The sequence below is a fragment of the Rattus norvegicus genome, chromosome 11 (genome assembly GCF_036323735.1).
Source record: "Rattus norvegicus strain BN/NHsdMcwi chromosome 11, GRCr8, whole genome shotgun sequence".
Lineage (NCBI taxonomy): Eukaryota > Metazoa > Chordata > Mammalia > Rodentia > Muridae > Rattus > Rattus norvegicus.
The window spans coordinates 47809662-47824876 of record NC_086029.1 but is presented as its reverse complement, the minus strand read 5'-3'; the positions used below and the strand labels follow the sequence as shown (position 1 = coordinate 47824876).

The window sequence follows — 15215 nt, the reverse complement described above, 5'->3', positions numbered from 1 at the left end:
AGTGATCAGGGAATGTTTGAAATTGTTTACTGCCAGGGTCTTGCCAAGGCTTTCTGTTGTAAAAGCTGAATTAACAACAGAGGAGAGCAGTTCTCACTGCTATTTCCATACTGAGTACAGAGAAACTTCGCATCTAATAAGTTTTCCAACCGTGTTAAATTGATGTCAGTAATAAAAGGGAGCCTGGACCATTAGCACCCCATGTACATTAACTGTTATTATGAATATTAACATTAGTAACTCTACTTTCATTTTAACATTCATATTCACACATACACAGAGATACATACATACATACACACATACATACATATACACACAGAGAGGCACATATATCCATACATTTATACATACACACAAAAATACAGAGTCACATATATATACATACACAGACACATATATCCATATATTTATACATACACACAAAAATACAGAGTCACATATATATACATACACAGACACATATATCCATATATTTATACATACACACAAAAATACACAGAGATTCATACATACATACATATATACATACGTATAGACACATAAATCCATACATTTATATAAACACACAAATGCATATATACATTCACATATACACTGAAAGAGACATGCATATAAGTCTACCCATTTGTACACACACACATACACATACACACGCACACACACCACCACCACACTTCTTCTAAATCCAGATCTTACAGACCTGTCAAACTGCCAAACACAGCCTCATGGTAGCCTTTGGCATCTCCATTTCCTTTACAGCCACCCTCATTGTCCCCAAGCTGCTCCTTCTTAAACAAAGACAAGTTCCTTTGCCAATAAAAAAAAACAACGACAACATCACAAAATGATAAAGTAAATGTCTTTCGGAGAGGTGCAGCCAGCTGTGTGTCTGCTGCAGCCCAGATCTTTCTTACAGAACCCCAAATCTGGCTCCCTCTTGTTCTGGCAGAAACAACTCACACAGGTTCAAACGTACCTAATAGATAACCATGCCTAAGACCATCCTTGGGCCACATTGCTATTCACAGGAAGAACCAAACAGAATGAGTTGTCATTTCAGGAACACAGGAATCCCAGCATCATCTAGGGGAGCCACATCCGGGATGAGATAGAGACCCAGGAGAAGGGAGGCATTCAAGAATCACTGGGGGTGACCTTAGCTGTCACTCACTGCATTGGAGATGTAGAACCTGAAGAGGCCACCTACTGTAGCCACACAGGAACCCCAGTGGAATGATAGAAACACTAACCCACCCACAAAATTTTCAACCCAAAATTTATCCTGTCTACAAGTAATGCAGACACGGAGGAGGGAGCAGAGACCGAGGGAATGGCCAACCAAACCGAGCCCAACTTGAGTTACATCCCATGGGCAAGCACCAATCCTTGATAGTATTAATGATACTCTGTTGTGCTTACAGACAGGAGCATATTGTCCTCTGACAGGCTGCACCCAGCAGCTGACTCAGATGCAGACACCCATAGACAAACAGTGGATGAAGCTTGGGGACTCTTATAGGAGAAGGATTAAGGCCCGAAGGGGATAGGAACTTCACAGGAAGGCCAACAGAGTCAACTAACCTAGACCCTTGGAGCTCTCGGAGTCTGAACCACCAACCACAGAACATTCAACAGTCTGGACCACACATATATGTAACAGATGTGCAGCTTGGTCTTCATGTGGGTCCGGAACAACTGGAATGGGGGCTGTCCCAAAAGCTGTTGCCTATACATGGGATATGTTTTCTAGCTGGGCTGCCTGGTCTGGCCTCCATGGGAGAGGAAGCACCTCCCTTTGGAGAAACTTGAAGTACCAGGGTTGGGGGAATACCAACGGCCTCCACCTGCTTAGAGGAGAAGGGAAGGAGAGAGGGAGAAAGGATCGTGGGGGGGGGGTGATAAGGAGGGGGCAGTGAGCAGGATTAAAGTGAATAAGTAATTAATTAATTAATAAAGAAGAGGATCCAATATGAGATAAGTTCAAGTTCCATTACTAAATCATTATAAAACGTTTAACATGAAAGATAAGGATGATAATGTCAGGCCTTCATTTTGAATATCCTCTGCTTAAGGAAGGACAAAGTTTGCATGGCCCGAGAGCCTACTGGCCGTCATAGTATGAGAGGGTGCTGTGAAAGCAAAGAGCCCTCCCATCTAGACCAGCAGAAGTAAGGCAGCCAGCTCCACAAGAAATCTTAGTCAGAGCTGCTAAGGAATGAAAGACAATCCAAGGGGTAAAATATGGTCAGCAATGGCAACAGGGCTATGAACAATAAACTATGTTAACGTCCATGACATCTACGGGAAATTTGCTACCAAAAACCATAATCCAGGGGGCTATTATCAATTGACATTTTTGACAAGCTGATGTCTAGGTAGTCAGGTGTAGCGGTAAATAATAAAAACAAACAGCACCAACCCACACTATTGCCGGCACCCGTTGGGCCACATGGCATCTGTGGGGTACCCGACTCAACAAGTTCCCAATTTCTGTCCCATGTTGCCGCCGCCGCTGGCTACTCTCTGGGCCCTGCAGCAACCTCACCATGGGTAGCTGCCACGCCAGTTCCATACTGAGTCGGCCTATCTCGAGGCTCTCTTGCTGCAGACTCTGCTCACATTCCCAGCATCCGTGCCCTCTGTGGTTATAGTCACAATTCCCAGTATCCCAGTAAAAGTCAAAACTCTAGAAGCTTGTAAATTATCAATCAGATTGGTTTACTACAACACTCAGGTCTTCTTATTGCTACGCCATCCAGACCAGGATGTGGTTACGGTCAACCACAAGAAGAGGAAGAGGCTGCCCAGAGTGCTGTGTTGGGGAGGACCTTGGGGTTGGATTGATGAACTGCTTCTACCTAGTCATAGCCTGTGAGAAAGATACAGGCACTGGCAAGATGGGACAGTGGGTACGAGCACTTCAATACAATTCTAACAACCTGGGTTTGCTTCCCTGGTGACAAGTGGCAGAATCAGAAGAGATCTCCGACCTCAATGTGAGCGTCCATCCTCTCTCACACATGAGATAATCTTTTTTTAAGAAAGTATAAAAGGCATCATGCTACAGAGGTGGTGTACACACCATGGGTAATTCAGAAGTAACATGAGGATGGAAATGTAATATTTAGATCAGACAGCATTAGGTCATCATCACAAGCATCACATCATCATCATCACCATCATCACATCATCACCACGAGCACTGCATCATCATCACCATCATTAGGTCATCATCACCAGCATCAGGTCATCATCACCAGCCTTAGCTCATCATCACCAGCATCACATCAACATCATCACCATCATTACATCATCACCACCAGCATTACATCATCAACACCAGCATTACATCATCATCAGCATTAGGTCATCATCACCAGCATCAGGTCATCATCACCAGCCTTAGCTCATCATCACTAGCATCAGGTCATCATCACCATCATTACATCATCACTAGCATCACATCATCATCACCAGCATTAGGTCATCACCACCAGCATTACATCATCATCACCAGCATTAGGTCATCATCACCAGCATTAGGTCAACATCACTAGCATCACATCATCACCATTATTGCATCATCACTAGCATCACATCATCACCACCAGCATTACATCATCACCATCATTAGGTCAGCATCACCAGCATGAGGTCATCATCTCCAGCATTAGGTCATCATCACCAAGCAGCATCAACGGTATGACTGTCAGAGCTCTGGATGACCAGGGATGTCTGTCCTTGCTAGCTCCTGAGCATGTATCACGTGGGAATCCATCACTGCTCCCACCTGCACACGCACCACCAAGTGTTCATCAGAAGCAGTACCTGTCCCATCTTATGACCCACACCTAAGGACCAATCAGCTTTAGAAGAAGAGCTCACTATAAGGCCCTTCTCATAAAAACCTGAGCCTTCCAGCCCATGAAATATTTTCTCCTGTTCCTAATCTCTAGCTTGCGTAAATTCTCCCTTGATATTGAGAGGCCAAATCTTTTAGGTTCAGACTCTGTTTTATAGAAACTGACCTAAGCGGTACCTAACATTAGTTTCAAAGTTACCCCCCAACAAAACCAGAACCTAGCACTAGTCTCCGGGTTATATCCCAACAAGACCAGCATCACCAGGTTATTTCCCCAACAAACCTGCGCCCCCAGGTTATAAGCCTGCCCCTTGACCTCCCTGTCTAATGTCCACCAACGCAGAGGGGAGCAGAGATTAAGTTTATGACTCCCAGCAACAGCCAGTTATGTTAAAGGCCGTGGTAACTTCTCAGTTAGATGCTTGCACACTCACTCCTCCCCCACTTGTAGCCTTCTATAACGTCTTGCCCCGAAGATATTTGGGGCTCCCCATCACCAAAACCATCCTGAGGTAGCTCAAATAAAAAGGCCCTACTGTGATTGCATCATATTGGCTCCTGTCTGCTTTGGGGGTTTTAACCTTTCCCTCACACTGAGATATAACAAAAAGAATGCCACAGAGTGTTAGAATATTAAATGCCATTAAAATGTAGAGAGTTCATCACAGAATAGATATAGCTAACTTCACCTTGGCCACCCAGAAGTCCAAAATGACCCCTGTTGCAGTATCCCAGTGTTCCCAGACAATGGGACTTGGTGTGATGTGCTGGTGAATACAGAATATCCTCCAATGAGCAACTTGGCGCATTATCAGAGCCCTGGATCAACTGACTGATGGGTAACTTTGAGAAGACAAGGGCCAGTTTCGAGGTAGACACTCAGCAGGACAAACATCCTACACTGGGTTTGGGAACATTCCCAGAAAGGCAGTAAAAGGCAAGACCAGAGAGCTGAGAGTCTCAAACACATTCTCAAACCTAAGCAGCATTTGAGGTGAACATGTGAAATGACGTCCCCTTGAGCACAGTGGACATGGCAGTGCTCCCGTTCGCTCAGTACTGTGGATAAACGGGCACCGTGCCTGGGTTTGGGAGGCTGTATCCGAATCAGTGGTGCCCAAGTTCCCACTTTGAACTCAATGGCATATTCAGTGAACTCTGAAATGAATGCCTGAGCCAAGCATACAGATGACAGGAAGAGAGTAAACGGAAAAAAGAAAAAGACATTGAAATGATTTTTCCACCTTCTCGGCTGTAGCAGAGCCCACCAAACTCACTCTCTGCTGTCGGTTGTCAGCATTGCAGAGACATAGGGAAGTGAGAGTCAAAGGAAGTAAGGACTCTGTTCTCTTGAGAACGGCGTGAGTATCTGGGATCGCACAGCCTCACTGCCTGCACTGCCTCTTTCACAGCTCCTCTCATCCTGCAGTCCATCTTCACATTGATGGTTTCACCTTATATCCTTGATGTAGAACGTTTTCCATGAAGTGTCCTGCAAGTGGAGGTCTTTCTCCTTGCTTGAAATGCTCAAGCACTCCAGGGCAGGTTTGAGAAAGGATAGAAGCTGGACCAGAGTGGGAAGAGAACGTTCCCACTCAGGTAGGGGTGTGGGGATGTAGCAACCAGGCCTGAGGGCCCTGATGGAGACTCCAGCCGTGGAACATGCCAGACAGCTGTCAGATGCAGCATGGCAGCCCCGGGGCGTACAAACCACTGGCCTCTGTATCCTCGGCGGGTGGGGATGGAGCTCTCAAGCCCAGTGAGAGGCGAATCAGAACCCACTTCCTTTCATGTCCTTCCTCCACATGACCCACATTTCAAGACTATTTTTGAACACAGACAGATATTTCCAGCAGAGAAGAACTTTTAGGCTACACAGTACTTTTCTTCTTATATTCTCTTAAACTCCAAGATGAATAAATGTAGGCGTCAAGGAGGCAAATGGCTCACCCAAGAAAACACAGCAGTGAGCAGCGAGGCTTGGGATGAACACAGAGGAAATGGTGAGGAGAGAAGGAATGGCTGACAAGAGGAAATTAAGAGGGAGGTGACCCCTGTCCCAGTCCAACACACATGCACATGTGCACGCGCACACACACACACACACACGCACACACACACACATACACACACATACACACACACGGCATGTGCATGTGCATACATGCATAAACACATACCCACACATGAACATATCACACATAGGCACATGCACACATGCACATGTATATACACATTTGTACACACATACACAGACAACCACAGACACACACATTTGCACACACATACACATAGCCACACACAGACACACATATATATACACACATATGCACACACAGATACATACACACACACTTACACACATAGACACAAACACACATACATATCCACATATACATGAACAGACACATACATATATACACATACATATATATACATATACACACCATTCACACACAGACACACACATTTGTATACACACAAACATATACATACATATACACATACCTATACACACAAATTCACATAGACACAAACACACACATACTTATCCACATATACATGAACAGACACATACATATATATACATACATATATACACATATACACACCATTCACACACAGACACACACATTTGTACACACACACGCACACACACACGCACACACACACGCACACACACATGCACACACACACACACACACACGGCATGTGCATGTGCATACATGCATAAACACATACCCACACATGAACATATCACACATAGGCACATGCACAAATGCACATGTATATACACATTTGTACACACATACACAGACAACCACAGACACACACATTTGCACACACATACACATAGCCACACACAGACACACATATATATACACACATATGCACACACAGATACATACACACACACGTACACACATAGACACAAATACACACATATATATCTACATATACATGAACAGACACATACATATATACACATACATATATATACATATACACACCATTCACACACAGACACACACATTTGTACACATACAAACATATACATACATATACACATACCTATAAACCCACAAATTCACATAGACACAAACACACACATACATATCCACATATACATGAACAGACACATACATATATACACATACATATATACACATATACACACCATTCACACACAGACACACACATTTGTACACACACAAACATATACATACATATACACATACCTATACACACACAAATTCACACAGACACACACAGAGACACAGACACAGACACAGACACAGACACACACACACACACACACACACACACACAATGCTAGCAACATAAACCATGAGAACCTTCCATTCCTTACTTCTAGACCCTGATAAAATGTTAAAAATAGGGAAGTGCCCACTTTGACCCCACAGCCAGTGAACCTAACAAATATGTCCTGTGACATGTGTGTCTTCTAAGAAAAAATTAGCCCAATTTTACCTTCTTCAATGTCTAACTTTATGCCACATTTTCAGTGAATAATTTCTTTTAAATCATGCCCAAGCCATCTCCTCTATCTGTCAAAACCTACTTTCTAGTTTGGTTACAGACATATTTATACATTCTTCCACTCTATATGCATAGGTATATTATTCTATATATGTCTATATGTATAACACATGTATATATTTATATTTTATATGTGCATATATGTATAAAACAGCATACATTAATGAAATTATGAAATACATTTACATAGAATGATTATGTATACAAATGTATAATGTGTGTGCATAAGCCAATATACATGCCAAGAATTTGTAGTTACAACTACTGCACACTGAAATTCTAAGGCATCCGAATGGCCCCATTTTTTAAAGCACCATTTCTCTTAATCCTCTCTACAGTCCTGGCAAGGAAGTCCTGTTGAAACCACAAAACTACAAGCAAGGAAGCCTTCACCTTGCTGTAGTTCTTTGCCTGAGGTGGCAAAGCTACTGAACAAGATTGATAGCCCAATTTTAACACTGGCTCTCTGTGTGCCCATATCTTTGTTCTGTGATATCTTTCCAGTTACCAAGGACACGCCTCCTTCTCTGGAAAATGAGGCATCTCTGTGGTTGTTATCCACTACCTTATAAGTTCTAAAGTCAAATTCCCACCTTTTCATCTGTCCCACTTGTTATGAAGTAAATTTAAACCACATCTTGGAAAAGTATAGGTTGTTCTTCTGTTACTTGCTGCAGTGGGATCTGCCTCACCTGGTGTGCCGACTGAGAGTCCTATCAGCAGCTGGTGGTCCTGGCTCTGTGTTAAACGCTGTGCATGACACCGTTAGAAGCCTTCACCAACCCCAGATCCTACATAGAGGTTGGGTGATACATGGCCCATGGTGCCACAAGGCCTTCACACAACCACTGAGGCTGGGTGCATTGCTGCAAGGTGGCCGGCTCCTCTACCATCCTGCATCTACAGGGAGGGCTCTTGAGGTCTGAGAAGAACTAGAGTATGTACAGTCTAAGAGTGAAATCTCAGGATCCTAAGTGGGCTTGCTCTAGTGAGTAGAAAGATCAACTCATCTCTCCTGGAGGGCATCCACTTAGACTTAGCTCAGATTTTCTCTTCAAAAATTATATTAAGACATCTCCAAGTTAAAAAAAAAAAAAGTCCCTGCATAGTCATGTTTGACATGACAGGACTTGTCCTTATATACTACTTGGAGGAAGTGTCCCTCTTGACATTTTAGTAACTCAAAGAACTGCCACAGTGTGGAAAAGCTACAACCATGGACTCTGACCCTACCAGGCCAGCCACCTCATACCCACAGCTGCATGCCTAGAGGCCCTGCTAGCATCCTGGATGAAGACCTTTGCTCCCTTCTACTGATGTTCCAACTCCCAGCCTTCAGGCCTCCTCCTGCTCTAGTCCCCATAGCCATGGAGAGGAGGCCTTCTCCAGAGACTCCTTCACAGTTACCCGGTCCTACACACCGTGCCCTTGACTTTCACCCGGATGTTGTTCTGGGGGAAATTGGACTCTAGTGAGTTGTCACCTCCTCTTCTGTCTCTTGTTTGCACATCACTTGGTGGGGGGGGGGGTACAGCATGATTTCTGCTCTCAGCTGAGCTCACTGTGCTGGCTGCCCACCATGATACCTGACAGCTCAAGTACTTTAGGATGAGGCCTTCTCGGGGTTCAATCCCTGGTCTACCGTGGAACTCTACCTGTGGCTTTGGGTAGACAGTGACTTCAGCATGATGTGCTGTAAGGGTGACCCTTCCTGGGTGATAGTCACTTGGTATTGTCATCTAGAGTCGTAATTTGTAAAACACTAAGGTTCCACCTTAAACAATCTCAATGTCCTAGAGGAACTCAGGTCCCCAAAGGGTCAGACTCCCTGGCACTTACCTGCGTATAAGCATCTCTCTCTCTGTCTGTGTCTGTCTCTGTCTGTCTCTGTCTCTGTCCCTGTCTCTCTCTGTCTCTGTTCCTATCTTTGTCTCTCTCTGTGTGTCTCTCTAGCTCTCTCTTTGTCTCTCTGTCTCTCTGTCTCTCTATCTCTCTCTGTCTCTCTCTGTGTGTCTCTCTGCCTCTCTCTCTCTCTCTCTCTCTCTCTCTCTCACACACACACACACACACACATACACACCATCAGACCTTGTAAAAGTTGAAGTCCAAGTTCCAAGCTACAGCAACAGGAGAGGAGTGTGTCCCATTTCGCCAGTCCCTTAAACAAAGCCAGTTGAGAATCTTAACCTTCTTCTGAGATCCATGGCAATCTCTCAGTACTGAGTCCTTGTAAAATCAGGAAAACAAGATACATTCTCCCATCCCACAGTGGCATGGTGTCAACTTTCCAGTTACAGAAGGAGGGATGCGAAGCTAGCATGGGAAGATTAGATCAAAGCAAGATCAAACACTCATGGTGAGAATACCAAGCCACCTGTTTCCATGCCTGGCATCCAAGATCCATGTTATTATCTGAGCTCCAGAGGCCTTGAGCAGCCCCTCCACCCTGACCCTAACATGGTCAGTACATGTGGTTTCTCTCATAGGCGAGCCAGCAGCACTCCTTAGCAAACCTCTCACATCTCTGGCATGTCTAGCTGCGGTGTGATACTCCACTGTTAATGGAGACATGAACAAATGTCTACTCACCCTCGATAGGAAACTGACAGGCTAGAGTACTGATACCACTGAAATCTAACTTTGTGAACCAGTGAGTTCCGTTGGGGAACTCTGACAGAGAGGTTACTCACAGGAGCAGAAATGACTCAAAGACAGCAGCAACAGGATAGCCCAGCATGGGCGATGGCTCATGAAAACGTAAACAGGGCTGTACTACGCAACCTGCAGGCTGCTCAGAGGGTGGGTGAGTCCTTTACGGGTGACTTAGCTGGTCTGAGCTCTACCAAGCAGCTAGGCTGATCTTTGGTCTACAGTGATCAATTGCCGTGTGTTCCAGACTGTTCAGCTTCTCTGGAGCCTCCTCTAGGAAGGCCAGATGGTCTGAGAGCATCTCCCTGCAGTGCTTACTGCTTATGTATGCTTAGGGAGAGGACCAGTGAATATGGTCTGTTTTGTGGACTTCCTGAGGCTATTTTGAGTGTTTGTTTCCTAAACTTGAGTTACTGTAGGATGGAGAGTTTCCCTTCCCCTAGCCTGTGGGCTTCCTTCCTGTAAGCATCCCATCTTAAAATATTCAGTTGTTTCACCTCCCTCTTAACAGCCTGTGTATTAGCATGCCTGCCTCCAAAACAGGTTTTAATCCTGGAGAGAACTGTTACACAATACCAGTATTCCAAGTTCTCCATTGCTGCTTGGGCTTCATTCTTGTAGCTTAATGCACAACATACTCCAGAAATCCATGCAGGAACTCTTACAGACTCCTGTGTAAAATAGCTCAGGTTGGGCAAGTTCTGCTGTCAGCTCAAGGTATAGCTGGCCTCCCCTGGACCATGCTTAAAACAGCCTTCAAAAACCCCTGTGTCTGAATCAGCAGAAACGCCTTCCGAGGCTGTTCGAGCCGGGTACCTGGATAGTAGTTGTCATTCATACGGTCTTATTTGGGAGCTTACCTTTTGAGTGAAAGCCTCCAAGTGAGTGTACACTGGCACCCGCTGGGGTGGCTCATAGATACAGCTGCATCCTCAGGACACTGTTCGTATTGCCCGAGCACAACACAGAACATTTCTGTTTAATGTGCTGACCTCTTTAGAAACCACTGGAACCTTGCTCATGCCCACCATGTCTGCAGCTGCCAATGCCTCTAACAATCCTCTCCTCATCGAACTGCACACTGTAGTCCTCCACTCTACGCCACTCTCTACTCTGGCTGCTCACTGTAAACCTGGCCAAAATGAGCAAGTAGTAACGACGCCACTTCCTAAACACTACAACACGGACATGACATTCACTCCACTTGGCCCGTGGCCTCTGAAGTCACACTCACTTGAATTTTGAGTTTTCCGGACCAACTGTGAGGAGATGTGTATGCATCATGCCTTGTCATTTCTTCTTCACCACGTGTTTCCTAAAAATGTTATTTTTTAAAAGAGAAGTTATCAGTTCAGAAAATTTGATATTGATAAAATAGACCTGTCTAAGTAAAGATTGATTTCCAATGTTTTGATTGTCAAAAATGCATCCTCTGTGGAATATTCCCTCCGACACACGGCCATGTTGACTATCATGCACTGACTTTATTCATCATTTCCTTGGGCTATTGACTCTAGGGTTCCTTTATCATTGTGACAGTGTCATTAGAATATTGGTCACTTGTCCTCTAAAAATTGTTCAAAATGTGTCTCCTTCATGTGCCATTGCGATACATCACCAGCTGGACTGTGGCATGATTCTTCCTTCTTGGGCACGTGCAATAGGCACATTGCGTCCATTCTTCCCTTTCAAAGGTGTTTGCTTATCACCTTGGCAAGGGATTGTGTGCACTCTCCTCCGTACAGTAATAACTTACCCCTTGCAATTAATAAATGATCAAAAGGGGATGTTTCAAACCATGGTCTTCCGTAAATATATTACTCATTGATGATATTTGCCCAAAAGAGTCTTCATTGTGATCATCAAAAGGCACAAGCTTCAGGGTTTTAAAATAACATCCTTTAATCAACAGCCTAAGGTCGGGTGCTTGCTATTTTTAACACCTAAGGAAGACACTGACTCTTCTGAGCTTCTTTTCTTCTAAAGAAACATTTCTGCAACATCAAAGCCAGACCTCATGTGGTTAGGGGGAAAAGACTCCTAGAGGGCTTAGTTCTCAGGTAGAGAAACTTTGAAAAGAAACAGTGACTGCCCAAGCCCAGAATGAGTTTATATTCCTAGCCACTGGAAAACCTTCATCACAGCTGAGCAGATCTTGTTTAATATGGACTCTCTGAATTCCACAATCCGAGGGCAAGAGTGATCATATTCTATTAATTCTGAGGTCTGATTGTTAGATACCTTTTTATTTTGCATACTTTTCATTTCAGAACAAAATAAAACAAACAAAAACACCACAATGCAGAACGCCCAACCCTGCTATTCTGTGGGAGGGGATCTTCCTGCCTTAAGGCACAAGGACAGGATAGAAAAGATTCTTGTAGACCTGAGCAGAGAGCCAGGTGGGTGAGGGCCAGTCAAGGCTGTTGGGGGAGCCATAGGGATATGCTACAGAGGGCAGGGGCTTCCCAGGAGCCTTTAACCCACTTCTTGCATGCAAGAGGCATCATGTCACCCTCCAGTGGGGGGATCTCATCGGGAACAGCAGCACTGGGCCCTTCTGCAGTGACCTCATCTTCATCAATGCCCAGGCTTAGTTTAATCATGTGGTAGATGTGGTTGGAGTGGGTTTGGGGATCTTTAAGTGAGAAGTCAGAGGAGAGCGGAGCAGTCTCAAACAGCAGCACCACCAGGTCCTTGACAGCTTTGTCATTCTTTGTCTGTCCCAGCCTTCTGCCGTAGGGTCTCCACAATGGGTTGGTCAGGGCTCATCTCTAGGTGTTTCTTGGCCACCATGTAGCCTATTGTAGAGTTGTCTCGCAGTGCCTGGGCCTTCATAATCTGTTCCATGTTGGCTGTCCAGCCATAGGTGCTTGTCACAATGCAGCAGGGTGAAGACACAAGCCTACTGGAGATTGTCACATTTTCAACCTTCTTGTCTAAGATCTCCTTCATGAGCCTGCGGAGATTCTCAAACTTTGCCTTGCTCTCCTCCATTTTCTTCTTCTCTTCCTCATCCTCTGGTAGCTCCAGGCCCTCCTTCATCACTGAGACCGGGTCTTGCCATCAGATTCCTTGAGCTGCCGCACGCAGTGCTCATCAATGAGCTCAGTCATGTACACCACCTCAAAGCCATGTTTCCACACACACTCCACAAAGGCAGAGTTGGCCACCTGCTCTTTGCTCTCACCAGTGATACAGTAGATGGGTATCTGTGTCTCCTTCATGAGAGACACATATTCTGACAGGTAAGTCATCTCATCTCCAGACTGAGAGGTGTAATAGTGAAGGAGCTCAGAGAAGCGGCAAAGGTGGTTAGTGGAATCCTCATAGATTCCAAGCATTCTTGAAGAACGCCTCATAAAATTTCTTGTAGTTCTCTTTGTCTTCAGCCAACTCAGAGAAGAGCCCAAGGCACTTCTTCACAATGTTTATGCAGATGACGTTCAGGATCTTGCTCTGCTGGAGCACTTCTCGGGAGATGTTCAGGGGCAGGTCCTCGGAATCAACCACACCATAGATGAAGTTGAGTGAGTTCACCATGATGAGCACACAACAGACATACAATTTGATGTTGTTGTTGTTCTTCTAGTTCTCAAAAAGGTCAAAGGGAGCTCGCTGGGGAATGAAGAGCAATGCCCTGAATTCCAACTGATCTTCTACAGAGAAGTGCTTGACTGCCCAGTGGTCTTCCCAATCATTGGTGAGGCTCTTATAAAATTCACAATATTCCTCAAGTGGTGTCATCCAGATTTCTGGTCCAGATAGGCTTCGTCTTAGTCAGTTCTTCCTGGTCAATGTACTTCTCCTTGATTTTCTTTGTTTTCTTTTTCATATCTTTGCCACTGCCATCCTCCTCATCAGATCCACATCTCCCATCTTAGGATTCTCCTCATCTTCTGTATCTTCCTCTTCTTTCTCACCTTTCTCTTCCTCTTGCCTCATCACTGATTTCCTTCTCTCCTTCCTTCTCCAGGTAGAGGGTGATGGGGTAGCCTATGACCTGTGAGTGTTTCTTCACCACTTCCTTGACCCTCCTCTCCTCTAAGCACTCTGTTTGGTCTTCTTTGAGGTGATGGATCGCTTTGGTAGCCTGGCCAATGGGCTCACCATGGTCTGCACGAACGGTGAAGGATCCACCAGCTGAAGACTCCCAGGCATACTGTTCTTCATCATTGTGATCACAACCACTGTCTCTGCCTCTAGATAGGCAGACTAGAATTTGACACCAAACCGACCAATCATGGCAATGTCTGCACCAGCTTGGAGAGCTGCTGTGAATGCCTCTGTACCAGACTTAGCAATGGTTTCCAAGTTATTTATGAGGTTACCCTTGGCCATGCCAATGCCTGTGTTCACCAAAGTCACTGTGCACTCCTGAGGGATGGGGATGATGTCAATCTCTAGCTCTTTCCCGCTGCCCAACTTGGAAGGGTCCCTCAGGCTCCCATACTGAATCTTGTCCAGAGCATCAGAAGCATAGAGATCAACTCCCAGAGGAAAATCTCCTTGTTTGAGTAGAAAGTGTTGATGATGGGGTACATGAGCTCAGCAATTTCTGCATAAAGTGTAAAGGTCTCCACCTCTTCCTCTCCATGGTGCACTTCCTCAGGCATCTTGATGGGGAAGTCAAGTAGTAGTACAGAGCAAGGTGAGCCAGGACCATGTACAACTTGCACTGCAAACCTAGATTCTTCTAAATACCTTAAAGCCACTTTCAATTGATTGTTTGGCTGGTTGGTGTGTGTGTGTGTGTGTGTGTGTGTGTGTGTGTGTGTGTGTGAATGTATGTGTGTGTGTGTGTGTGAGTATACGTGTGAGTGTGTGTGTGTATATGTGAGTATAAGTGTGTATGTGTGAGTATACATGTGAGCGTATGAGTGTGAATTTATGTGTGAGTGTGTGTGTGTGTGTGTCCTATGTGGTATGTGTGTGTGATTTGTATGTACATGTGTACGTGTATACTGGTGGTAGGTGTCTTCCCCTAAGGTGCTTTGTTTTATTTTTTTGACAGTGTTCCTCACTGAACCCAGAGCTAACCATTTCTTTCACCTAGACTGGCTGGCCAGTGAGTCCCAGGACCTGCCTGTCTCTCCTCTCCCACTGCTGGGGTTACAGCCACATGTCACCACACACAGCT

The 15215-nt window shown here is 45.0% G+C and overlaps 1 pseudogene; it reads right to left on the bottom strand.

Annotated features, from left to right (window-relative positions):
• Window positions 1-12553: 12553 nt before the first annotated feature.
• On the bottom strand, window positions 12554-14691 carry Hsp90ab1-ps22 (heat shock protein 90 alpha family class B member 1, pseudogene 22; annotated as a pseudogene).
• Between the last annotated feature and the right edge of the window lie 524 nt (window positions 14692-15215).